We start from the raw sequence: 14,562 nt of genomic DNA on the forward strand, positions 1-14,562 counted from the left end.
ATTTTTGCTTTTTATCTTTTAAAATTTCTTATTGAGAAACCAATTTTTCTTATTCTAGCACCATCATAAGACTAATCTAACCGCTCAGATAGAAGTCGCTGATCTTTATTGCAATTTTTTGTTATATTTCAATTCTCCTGCATATTTTTATTTCCAAGTAATTTCACAGATAATTTTTATGGCTGATTTTGAAAATCGCAAGGAATTTCTATGAATTTATCTACAATAAATGCAATTTTTCATAGCAACGTCTCTGAATTTCGTGCGAAAAAAAGACACAGGTAATTTTCTTAAAAAATATCCACAGGTAATTCTATATATAGATTAAAATGTAACATGCAGATTTTGTAGAGGTAGATTCATAGGAAATTTCCGCAATTAAATACCAGGAATTTTAGTGAGAAAAAAATTGTAGATAAACCCGTACAAAAAATTACAAATAGTTTTAAAAAACCACACATATTCATATAGACTCTTTTTTTATAAATAATATGTTCACAACTTTGAAAGTTTCCAATATTAATATTAATTCTTCTATTACAATACTACGAATACTTTTATTTAGTTTTGAAATATTAATAAAAATGTAAAAAATATTATTATCTGCGTTGGCTAGTTGCTTGCATTGGGTGGAAGATTTTCAATAGTCTCCGAAAACAAAAATAGCATACTATCTATGTAAGAACATTAAACCCTAATAAATTAGTTAGATAGAGAAACCTAGCAAAAAGTCAACTGATATTAATTCGGGTTTGAAAGTAGACTTCTTTAGAATATCAATATCACGAAGACCATGTACCACCTTCCGTTCTCAATTAACTTAAACTTTTAAATTCAAAGGCCATATTTATGATGTCACATTCAACTCTTTTCATTAATCATAGTTGATAAAGGCTTATCTTATGTTGTAGTGATATTAATTGTTCTCTAAAAGTGGATAAATCATAATAAAATTATGATAGTTGGACTATTATGCTCTTAAATATAAAAAAATTGTGTTATGACTATTATTAATAACTTACGATCTGATGGTGAACGCTTAATTCAATAATTAGTATCAAAATCAAAGTTACGAGTTTGATTCATAGTATGACAATTTTTAGGATAATTGTTGAGGAAGAAATTGTTACATATAGAAATTGTTGTAGGTGATATTAATTGTCTCGTGATGGGGTGAGTGTCCTTAATATTCAAATAATTATTATCTACAAATTTGATTTTGCTCCTCATCTTATCATCAATAGAAGCAACCATTTTTATGTGACCTATTCATGATTTGAACATTTGATAACTATCGTTTAGGTGTCAAATTAAAATGATTTGTCTAACGCTAGAGAGATGATAATATAATTATGGTCAGATGATCCCAAGTCGCCTATTAATGAATCCAATAGTGAAATCAGTACATTAGTGTTCATAATCTATTTGCAAACAAGAAAATTTAGCAATAACAATAAAGATAAAATGGGTTGAGATTGTTTAACATAAAATATAAAAGAGATTAAACAACAAATAAAAACCGGTTGATCAAAACCTCAAAACTTAATGAGGAATTACAAAGGAATCAACAAAAAAGATTTAGTCTTCCATGCAGAGGCAAAACAAAAGAATTACAAAGAAGAAAAAAAACTAAGAAAATCTTGTAAAGCTTCCCTTTTTCCTTAAGGCTTATGTCTTTTTATAGGTTTTTCTGCTCCAAGATTCTTGTGAAAATATTCTAGTTTAGATTTGTTAACAATTTCACAGTTTCCAACTTTCCAGAATTCTAGGATTTTGTTTCCTTGTATTTTACAGAAGATTTGTTTTCAATTCTGTTTCTGAGATATTATAGATTTTTTTTTCTCATTCTTCTCTTCAGATTTGGTTTTCTATTTTGATTCAAAGAAGTAACCTAAACTTTTCTATATTTGACCCATTTGCAAAGGTAGACACTTTCTTTAGACTAATCTAAAAAACAAAAAATTAACACAAAAAAATATTTAAGGCCCAAAAATAAACTCAATTGTATGAATCTAAATTAAAAGAATAGATTTACTCATTATTACAGTCCAATAATCTATAACTAAAACTACTAATTAGTGTGAATAAAATTATGCTCATCAACATTCGATGTCCAAATACCATAAAATTTCACCTTCTTCATAATTGATTGTTGACATGAATAACACAATTTTAGCTATAATTTATCTCGTGCCAATTAGCCTCATAATAATTTCTCGACACATTCTTTCCATTATATTCTCTAGCATAATTATCAAACTTTTGACAATTATCACATTTGAATGTCTTTTTTATCAAACTTTTTTCTTCCTTCTTTGTTGGGTGCAACATTCTTTCTTGAATCTTCAAAATTCTATGAATTCAATATTTAATCATCCTGACTCATCATTTCTTGATTTTTCTTGAGGTTCCTTTTGATGTTTTAGCCTACAAAGTCTGATTTGAGAATGTCAGTGAATATATTTCACCGAGTATGATTTCTTGTGCTTTAAGAATCTCTTGCAATTCATCAACCTTCATTTCTTCAATAATTTCTTCTTATTCAATTGCAACAACTAGTGATCTAGAATTTCGTCTTCTTCAATTTGTTAGCACCTTCATGGATTTAACAAGAATATCCCATGCTTCCTTCATATTTCTTGTCCATAATATTGTTCGATTGGGCTCACTTCCTATGTGAAGGCCCAGTTCAATATTAATCTTTAGGATTTTTTCGAACAAAGAGACAGTCGTCAGTAGAAAAGACAGAGAGAGAAAAGAGTAAAGAGAGAAAGTTTCGCCCAACAACTTCCGACTGCCACCTACGTTTTATTCACCGTTGGATCAGGATGAAATTTTGTAATCAGGTTCATAATTTGTGTGACTTTAATATGACCATTCGGATCTTGTATAAGTTGTTTGAGCAGAGAGAAATTCATCTCACATTAAAGCAGCTTTTTCAGAGTTTCTATTGAAAATGAAAATTTTCTGATTGCTGCTACAATTTTTCCACCATTGGATCGTTCTGAAATTTTGTCAGCAGGTTCATACCTCGTGGTTCTTTATTTGGACCATTAGGATTGTTAAAAAGTCACCGGAAAAGTGACATATAAGCCGCGTACGGTAGCTGTAGTTTGTGAATTTTTCACGTTTCTTGTTCTCTGTTTCATCTCTGTTGTATTGCTATTTGGTTGGTTATTAAACACAATTTGTGCTGTGATTTGAGACTCTCTTGTAACCATAACTTTGATCATAGTGGAGCTTGATTGACTGGCTTGTGCTCGTGGTTTTTACTTCTCATATTTAGAAGGTTTTCCACGTTAAAATTTATGTGTTTTCTTAAAGTGTGTTTTATGTTGCTGCCATTATTTGTTATAGCTCCGTACAGATTCTTGCAAGTTGGGGAAATTATTATCCGCTTCTTATTGCTCTTGTTGAGATATTATTTTTATTGTGTTGAATTTCCCATCAAATATCCTCTCCAAGATATCTGCATTAACAATTTGATGAATGATGAACAAAGTCTTCTCATCTTTGTTGTTGGTTTCTTGAAACTAACTTTGTAGAATTATAAATAGTCTTAATGATGTTATTCATATGTTGAAAGCAAAAAATAGTCTTTATTGGAGCATACAACCAATCATAATTCTTTCATTGATAGTTGGAAAAGAATTTAGTAAATTTTATGTTATTGCCATTTTCAAATCCTTAAAAAAACACTCTCCCTTTTCAAGAACAGGAATTTTATATACCAATTTTTGGTGTTTAATAGCAACTGATAAACTAAGTTAGTTAGTTGGAAAGGAAGACTTCTATCATTTGTGATACATGTGTGCTTAATCAAATTTGTATTTTCACCCTTACCATTATCATTTTTATCCTTTTTCAACCCACCAAAAAATATTTGCAATGAAATCACTAAACTTTGTTGAAGCTGGAGGAAGCTTCTTCCCTACCAAGACTTGATGTGTGTTTGATGGAGAAAATGGCTTGAGTGCTTTGAAGATTGTAATAGGTTTTTAGATTCATTTGTAATTAGGCATGTAAGTGTGTATGATTGCCTTTTGCTGTATAACCTAGCCTAGATGCCTAACCAAGTCTAGATCAAGCACATGATGTGGTTAAATGGTTTTTGAAAAGCCTTTTGAAATGTTTTTAACAGTTTTAAAACAGTACACAAATAAATCTGTTTTATGGAGAAAGAATCTGTTTATTTCTTCTCTGTTAAAAAGGCTTTCGTTAAATAGTTTTTGAAAAGCTTTTTAAAATGTTTTTAACAGTTTTAAAACAGTACACAAATAAATCTGTTTTATGGAGAAAGAATCTGTTTATTTCTTCTCTGTTAAAAGGCTTTTCTAAATTTCTGTTAAGGCACCAAGGGAAAGCTCAGTTCGTTATTTCAGTTAGCTGAGTTGGCAGTTTTCACAAAATAAATCTGTTAAGTTCAAAAATGAATCTGTTGTTTTCTTAACTGCTTTTCAACTGTTTTTTTGAAAAGAAGTTAGAAACTGTTTTCTATATAAAGAAAAGTCTCTCTCACATGAATTAGGGCTGAGGAATTACGTTTTTGACAGAGATAAAACACTTTCCATGTGAGAAGAAGGATTGAAAGAATTTTTGAAAGATTTTCCAAAAGGATTTTCAAGTGTGCTTGTTCTAGGAAACCTTTGATCTTGGTGAAGGTGCTGGTGCAGTTCTGCAGCAAATTGAACTACTGGTTTTGAGTTCTTGCACCTTCCTTTCAGGTGTAATCTTTCCTTTATTCTGTTTTGTAAAGGTGTAAGTGTTAGTCACTCCTTGATAGGGTTTCTTGGAGTGCAAGGTGTGCTGAAATAGGGTTTTTCAGCATTGTGTGTGTTGTTCTTGTAGTGTTCAAGAACTGCTGGTTTTGTAAGTGATTGGTACTGTTTTTAGTGAATTCCACCTTGGGGTAAGGTGAGACTGGATGTAGCTCTGTATGAGTGAACCAGTATAAAAACGTGTGTATCTTGTATTCTCATCTCTGCACTCTTTTCTGGTTTTTTGCTTAATTCTGTCAAGAACTAAATCTGTTCTTTTTAAATTGAATCTGTTAATTCTGGGTTAAGTGAAAATTGTTCTTCCTGTTTTGTTAAAGTTTTCTGATCATAAACAAGGTTGCTGCATATAATGGCTTAAGTGAATTGTGAACAAACTGACCATTCATTAAAACCTGAGAAAGGATCATACTTCTTGAAATCTTGAGTTGTGTAATTTTTGATTGATTTCTAAGCATAGTTGTATCCTTCATCCTCACAATATTAAGCTGATCTGGTTCTGTGATAATTCTCTGTTGATCACAATTTTACATTGAACAAAATTCAAATTGTGCCAAGACTGCTCTAAAGAATCAATCTGTTTCAAGTAAAAACAATCTGTTCTTTTTGCCTCTGGAATACTGAAAAATTGTGTGTTCTTGCGAAAATTTTATAAGCTCAATTCACCCCTCCCCTCTTGAACTTAGACACTAATAGACCCGACAATTGGTATCAAGAGCTAGGGCTTGTATTTTGCTCAAGTGTGTGTATGATGTCTGAGTTTAAAATGCCTTTTGCTGAAGGTGCATCTATTAATAGACCTCCTATGTTTGGTGGTGTTAACTATGCTTTCTGGAAAATCAGGATGAAGATCTTTATGGAATCTATTGACATGGGAATCTGGGATGCAGTGGTCAGTGGACCTTTTATACCTATGCAGGTTGTCAAAGATGAAACAATAAAGAAGCCTTGGTCTGAATGGAGTGAAACTGAGAAGAAAAAGGCCCAATAAGAAAAAGGCCCCTCCCCTCTTGAACTTAGACACTAATAGACCCAACAAACTTGAAAGGAAATTCCTATTAGGTTGGGGTCAGAAGATAAAAAGATTCCTTAGATTAAGTAACCAAAAGACTAGGGGGGGTTGCAAATAAGAAGTATAGAAAAATTCATCTGCTCTATTGGCAAAAAGGAAATGGATGCTAGGTGTTGAAAGCCAAGGGCTATGGAGAGAGGTGCTAGAGTATGGTTCATGGAGAAATATGAAAGTGATTAATACAATTAAGAATGAATCATGGTGGTGGAAAGTTGTTTGCGATAAGTGCTAAATTGCAGTAAATTTCATAGATCATTAGGCATATAATTATGTAGAAAAATATGTAACAAAGTAGTGCAAAACATGCTAATAAGCCTCAAACTCCATATGCACATGAAAACAAAGAAGGAAAAAGGAATTTGCAAAAATTATTGCAGAAAAGTGTAGAAAAAAAAGCAAACAAGGATGAAGCAACAAAGTCAATTTGCCCAGTGCATGAAGAATGACTTAACAAATTGAGTCCTAAGGGAAAACTCAATGAAAAACACTCAAAATGTTGAGCACATCTACATATGTTAAGTGAATTTAGGTCAAACAATGAAAGGAATTAAGAGATCAAAGGGATGAGCAAATTAACATCCTTAACCATGAAGAAAACCCAATTTCGCTAAAGAAGGGCATGAACCAATATGTACCAAGTTCAGGAACAAGGAGATTTCGTTTAAAGCCTAAGCCAAGCCAATTTTGTTTCATGAGAAAGAAATATCAGTGTTAGGTTAGATTGGGAGAAAATCCCTAGAAAAACCTTGACTTTGAAAATCTTAAGAAGCGAAAGAATTGGACTTGAAGCTCAAAAATTACTTAAGGATGAACAAAAGCCAATTCGTTGAATGAATGAATGAATCCATTTGGATCCCATTCAAAAAATCTATAAATAAGGACATTGGGGAAACATTTAAAGCATCGAAAGGTCTCGAGAAATTAAGAGACACAAATTGACATGTTGAAACCGTGAGAATACTTGAAAAATCAAGTAGAATAAGTATACAGTGAGATTCATAAAGAGGTTTAGAAATAGAGGTTATGCCGGTTTAGGCTTAGAGAGTCTAAACTTCAAAATCTATTAGGCTATAAGGCCAAAACATTAGAAGAAGTGAAGAATCATCTTTGGAAGAGGAAATCTTGAAGCCTAAGCTGGTCCCGACACTCAGGGATCCATGTTTGTTGTACTTTGGCCTCTCATACTTGAGCTTTCACTGTATGATTTTATTATGAATTGCCAAATCTATCTTGTTGACAATGAATGATAATGTGATTTTTTGTTATTTATAGATGTATGTTTCGATTTAAGATTCAAATTCCTTGGGTCCGGTAGTATGCTTAATGCTCAATGGTGGGGAACAATCATTGATTGCCCATAGAGCATGAATGAGGCCGGAAGGCGAGTTCATGTATCTAAACCCTATTAAGTTAGCCATAGGATTCAATGGTCGCAGAGCGCAAAGATGAGACTATGGTGAATTGTTCCATCTTAGCGTATGAATAAGCCATAACAACGACCTATTGTCCTAGATAAACTTGGCGAGGAATCAACTTGGTTTGGCCATAAGTAATTGGGGGTTTGAATAAATATTGCATTTATAAATAACAATAACAAAGGAAATTCACAAAGTTATTTCAATCTCAACTTCTGTGCTATATTATTACTTCATTGCTTCACTGATTTGTCTAAACTTCACCTCTTGATCTAAATATTTAGTAGTAGTATTATTAATAATTAGTTATTTATAAAAATTATATGCAAACCATCTCCAAATTTCATATTGTTCATCTTGAAAGATAATTTTACTTTGATAACATTAATTTCCTATGGATTTGACGATCCTCAAGTGTACTACAATTGAATTGGTCCACATGCTGAGTAAAAGAAGTGAGACTTAACTTAACCCACCACCAGTTTGAAAAGCATGTGATCAACGAGAGAAAAGTAAGTGATTTGATAATAATTTAGAATGGAGGATGGGGAGGAAGACAAAATAAAGTTTTGGGAGGATAAATGGTTAGGAGAAGATACATTTTTCCTATGATGTATATGCTATAAGAAAAAAAAGGATAAAGTAATTGGGGGAAATGGGGGAATGAAGGAATAATATTTGGACCTGGAATTTAAAATGGAGAAGGGAGAGGTGGTGGTGGAAGAAGAACCAAGAACGAAAAATCGTCTAGCTAATAGTTTATAAAATCCTTGAAGAAGGCATTAAGGACTCATGGGTTTGGAAAAATGAGGAGGAATGACAATTTTCAGTTAGGTCATCATAATATATTGAAAAATAACCTAACTAGGGAAAGTAGTACTATCTTCAAGGTAGTTTGGTCTCTAAAGATTGTGCTTAGTGTAGTACACCTTGGTTGGAGAGTACTTCTAGATAAAATCCCAACAAAGGCCAACTTAGTATAGAAAGGAGTTTAGCTAACCAATGCAATGAGGAAGAGGAGACAACACTACACCTATTCTTAACTTGTAAAAAGACCAGTACTTGTGACAGATGGGTGGGAGTAAGATTAGTGCATCATGATCAAGTTAAGGCTAACTTCCAACACTTTTACTTAATGAGTGTAAAAGATAGGCAAATATCAGTTTGGAAGGGTCTATGGATAACTATAGTATGGAAGATCAAGAAACATAGGTGTTAGAATATATGGCCTTAAACGAGAGGGGGGGGTGAATTGTTTAAGAAGGATTTTTGAAAACTTTTAAGCTTAGAATGAAAATACTTCAGAAGAACCTTGATTGAGAATTCAGTTTTTCCAAAACAAACAGCAAAAGCACAAAGCTGGAAAAACAATCGGTTGTTTATACCAGTTCCAAAATATCAAACTGAATTAAAGAGATAGGGATAGAGAAATTGCACACAGTTGTTTATACTGGTTCACTCCAATCCAGAGCTACATCCAGTCTTCTCAGAAACCCTGAGGAAATCCACTAAACAATCACCACTTGATCACTTACACCACAACCAAGAGAATGACCTTGAACACCTCAAGAAACACACTCTCCTTGGCCAACACTAAGATTGCTAATCTTGAACACCTCAAGAACACACAGCCAATCTCAGCAACACACACAAACGAATTGTTTAGCAGTTTACACAGATTACACTTGTTACATATGAAAATCTGAAATCAATACAAGAGAATCTTATTCAGCACCTTGATCAATCTCTCAACTCTTTTGCAATCTCATAATACTTTGAAAAACTCTTCTTAGATCAAAACTATGTTTCAAGATTCTTAATATATCAAAAACTGTTTTTCAGAATATATCTAAGAATATAGTTTGTTATCAAATCTTAACAAACTCTTAATTGCATTTAAAATAGATTGGTCAAAGCATTTAATGACTGGAGCGTATTCAGTTAAAGCATTTAAAGCTCAGTCAAAGAAAACAGTTTTTCTGTTATGGTTTTAAAACAAACAATCGATTGTTTCCTCGAATCAATCGGTTGTTTTGTTACTTAACAAACACACCATTCAAAAACAATTTTCAAACTTTCTCAAAACACCTAATTGTAAACAATCGGTTGTTTCGACAAAACAATCGGTTGTTTCAACTTAGTTTGTAAAACATTTTGCTTTGTTAAAATTGAGATGCTAATTGCTTTGAGATTTAATCTAGGTGTTGATTACAACATAGAACTACCCTAGAACAAGGCTAAAACCAGCACAGCAGCATCAAGCAAAGCAGAGGCTTTATCATCCTTCAAAGGATTTGGATTCTTCAAAACATTGAACACCACTTGGTTCAACAATAGGAACAATGTTATATTTAGGCAAGGGAAGATAGACAATGAAGAAATATGGCATAATTGAATGGAAGAAACATAAAAGAACAAGTATTACTTTTTCCTACACATATTGGTGCCAATGTCCAATTATCCGCTTAAGAACATTGAAAGTATAGATAGGTTCGTAAGTTGCTATGGGTATGAATAGATGAAAAGTCTAAATAACCTAAATAGTATACAACAAAATACCTTGTCATACTATGTTTTAAAATTCTGCATGAAAGGTACCTTTGTTTTGTACGGAGCCTTTTATAAAACATTGTTGGAGGCATTGACATCGTTTGTTAGGAGTTGTCCAGCTTTCTAGGACTTCAAAAACCATAGAACCAAAAATCTGTGCTGCAATATTTTTCAGGGTGAAGGAAGGTTCAGTTGCAGTAATATTAAATATGCACCACATTATAAGATAATGGTTGAAATTCACAAATGGATAAGGGACAAGCCAGACTGAATCAAAAAAGAGAAAACACAATCTTTACTTTGCTAAAACAAATGATCAATTATTATCTACACCTTTTTTTTTTACAATACTAAGTTTTGAGGGTAGGATATCACAATTATGTATTATTTGGAGATTTGTTCCGTATGTGTTCGGAGCACTTGGGACATGATCCCCTTATTGTAATGATTGTATGTGTTATATAAATCTATGGGCATAATCAATTTATCAAGGAGGAGAGGTTGATCAGTTTCATTCTATTTTGTACACGGATTGAGGGACTGATTAACTCAAACTTTTTATATACTAGTTGAAACATCCCTCAAACGTTCCAATTTACTATATTTATTCTTTTCTGATTAAAAAACATACTTCATATCTCAAAAAAGAATTATACATATATTTATATATTTACACATATTTACATATATGCTTTATAGAAATTGGTTTATATTTCAACTAACTAATTATCTACCAAACAGTTTAACAACAATATAATTTTAACTAATTACAATAATCAGTATAATATATATATATATATATATATATATATATATAAGTCCTAAATATGTTTAGGTTATTTTGCTACCATTCATCCTCCATGAACAATCCTCTTAAAGATGACCTTAACTATATACAATATTAAAATGGGTATATATATTGTTTTAAAAGGTTGAACTGAACTGATTTTGTTTTATTTATTTTGAATTTTATTTGAAGGATAATATTACAATTTAAATAAAGATAAATGTCAAATACAATCCATAATTATTAAACACACCACCCTTTTATATTTTTGTCTTTTTTATCTCTTGCCATAAAGTAAATATACAATTGACAAGTATCCCTTAGTTAAATCTCTCCCCATTATATAGATAATTGCTTCCTGAAATCCTTAAAATGAATAAATTTATAAGTAGCTCAAGACAAAAGCTTGCTTGAGCTTCAAATTTGTGGTATTTTTCAACTCTAATTTTCACTCCTCATTATGAACAAATTCAATTCCATCTGGGCCTCCATGTAGTGACACCAATAATAGTGTGAGATTAGAAAGCACCCATAATCTGACACAAAATAACTATCATGACCATATATGTTGGGTTGGGATGATACTTGAAAGATTTAGGTTTTGTTTTGCAACCTTGAGTGTTGACAGTGGTATCAAAGTGTACGTGTTATCGTGGGGCTTCAAAACACTACTTTATCTGCTAATAATTGAATTGTTATTTGGAAGATAAATTCCAAAAAGAGGTGCTTAGAGAAAAGGTTATAAAAAGGTAAGACTTCTGAGTAACAACTTCCTAAATAAGTATTCAATCAAAATTTCAACTCAAGATGGAATAATGATAAATTTGGTCTAGATCGTTACTTGCTCACCTATTCACATATACTCTATTATTAGTATTTTATTTTTGAAACTTTTTTTTCTTATTTAATGCTTCTAAATATTATATTTTTTTAGTAAAACTTTCAATTTATCCCATTTTAGATAGGTTGAAAATATGCATAACTTTTAAATAGTCTAATATCCTCACAGTCTCATATAAAGTATTTTATTTTCTATCTTTATCACCTTAGTTACTAAATTGCTTTCTTTTATTGGTTACAGCTTCTGCAACTTCACCTTCTTCAATTTGTCAGCATCTTCCTGGACCACGCTTCCTTTAGAGTACTTGCCCCTAATATCCTCTTCAAGATATCTGCATTAACAATTTGATGAATGATGAACAAAGTCTTCTCATATACATTTCTCGTTGGCATCTTGAAAAACTACTATATATCTGTTGCAAATTCTAGTATATTGATGCAGTTAGTCACATCTTGAAAGAGAAAAGTAGCATTTATCTAAGCACGTAATCGATCGTAATTCTTCCATTGAAAATTGGAAGAGAAGCTTGTAAATTTCTTAATGTTACCTACCATTTTCAAATCCTTCAAAAACGCTTTCTCTTTCCAAGAACAAGAACTCTAGATAGCAATTTTTTTTTGGTGATTAACAGTAATTATGTATACTTCATATCTCAAAAGAAAATTATAAATCTTTATATTTACACATATATTTTACAAAAAATGGTTTATTTCTCAACTAAGTAATTGTCTGCCAAATAGTTATTTAACAACAATATAATTTTAACCAATTATAATGGCTGTTACATAAAATAATATATCTACTCATATATTCAAGTCCTAAACATTTTTAGGTTAGTTTGCTTAACTCCATGAAAAATTCTCTTAGAGGTGACCTTAATTAACTAGGCACAATATTAAAGCTGATATAATATTGTTTTACAAGGTTAATTGAGCCGATTTTATTTCATTTATTTTGGACTTTGTTCGATGAGTGATATTGGAATTTAAATAAAGGCAAAAGATAAATGCCAAATACACTCTATAATAATTAAATACACCACCCTTTTGTATTGTCCTTTTAACCCTTACTGTGCAAGCATCTCGAGTTAAATTTGAAGCTGATGGTGGAGCTACTTAAAAAAGCTGATTTATTTTTTTGTTAAATAACTTTTTTGTGGTTAAATAATAATTTTAATCGGTTAAAAGTTCATTTAATAGATTAAAATATTTTTATCTGAAGTACCGAAAGACTACCGTGATATTACAACTGATTACATTATCGATTTACTTAATTGATATTACTTAAAATTATAAGTATTATAATATTTTAATATGTTAAAATGAAGTTTTAATAAATTAAAATTTACTGTTTTTTTAAAAGAGTCTTTATCCGTCCATCTTAAGATGTTGAAATAGTGACTTAATCATTCTTTTCACACTAGTAAGTTTTCACACTAGTAAGTGAAACAAATAGATTAAAATCTAGTTTTAGTCTATTTAAACTGTCAAGATAATTTTTATATAATTCTTTTTTACAAATATTTTTAAATACATTTTTTAAGATTTTTTGAAAACACATTGCATTTTTTTAGAGATTTATTCTTCTCAGTGAAAAAGTGTTTTTTTGATTATTTTTTTTTGTGTTATTGAGATAAAACTCTTCCGTTAAGAGGATTTTCATCTCTGTTTTTTAAATTTGGCCTAATCTTGATGTAATCAGGTGATATTGTTCTTTTGTTTAGTTTTTACTTTGTAGTATTTGAACTTGATTGGATAGAACTTTCCACTTATGATACTTAAACATGATGTTATAATGGTAAAAAAACATTCTTGTAAGATTAAAAAAAAAGTTGTTATTGATGTACATTGTTCTTGTAAACAATTGTTATAGGATTTAAATTGATTTTTTTAACAGGATAATTGATCTCGTTCAAGAGTTTATCAGGTTCAAGACTGAGTATAAAATTATTAATAATAATTTTTTCTTCTCTTATAAGTTTGAATGTAAATTTATTTTGCTTCAACTAAGTTCTTTTAATATGTTAATTAATTCTGTAAGTGTTTCCTTCTATTTTTTTTTAAGTTTTCTAAAAAATTTCAAAGTTTCCTCTCAAACTCGGTCTGTTTTTTCAACAAATCTTTTAAGTAAATACGTCTTTAAGTTTTCTAAAAAAAATTCAAAGTATCTTCTCAAACTGGGTCTGTTTTTCTAACAAAATCTTTAAAGTAAATACGATTTAACTTACTACGCCATCTTATTTGTTTATGAATGATTGTTCACTGTTTACTTGTTTGATTGCTCACTGTTTACTATTCATCGTTGACATGTACTCTAATATTAGTACTTTCTTTTTTGAACTTTATACTTTTTTATTAAAATTTTCAATTTATCTTATTTTAGATAGGTTGCACAAAATACGCATAAATAATCCAAATGAAAAATGTATAAAATAAAGTTAATAAAAAAATAAAAAAATTGATTAAGTTTTTTTATAAACAAAAGAATTTAAAGTTTGATGAGAAAAAATAAATACGTAAAAACATTTAGTATTCACTAAGCCTTAATATTTGATAATAAATAAATAAAATTCTCAATTTTTTTAAGTAATGGTAGACGTGTACCAACATTTTTCTCGACATCATCCCAACACCCTATAAAACTTTTTTAAAAAACTAATTTAGAATTTGGATCCTCCCATATTTAAATTCTTCATAAGTTATTTTAAGTTATTTTTCATCAAAAATAATTTTAATTAATAACTAAAATTTAATTTTTTATTTTATTTTTTATAAAAAATGTGCTTTCATTACCTTTTGACAAACTTGTTTTAGTCTCTATATATAGTTATCAAAATTTAGAAAACAAGTTAATTTAATATTTTGTTTTAATTTTATAACAGAAAAAATTGTCATTTTAAATAATTTGAGTATGAAAAAACTGATTTAATATATTTTTAAAATTTGGAAGATTAATTTCTCGATTTAAAAGTATCGCTACTAAAACTAACGAAAAGTATATATACTAAAATTTACTTTTTTTTCTCTACTAATCTTATTTTTATTTAAAATTTATTTTAATCATTAAATGTCGTTATTAGGTTATAAATGTTTTTGTACATCTCATATTTTAAATTTATTTTA

Source organism: Phaseolus vulgaris, chromosome 2, assembly GCF_000499845.2.
Source record: "Phaseolus vulgaris cultivar G19833 chromosome 2, P. vulgaris v2.0, whole genome shotgun sequence".
In the NCBI taxonomy this organism is placed as follows: Eukaryota; Viridiplantae; Streptophyta; class Magnoliopsida; order Fabales; family Fabaceae; genus Phaseolus; species Phaseolus vulgaris.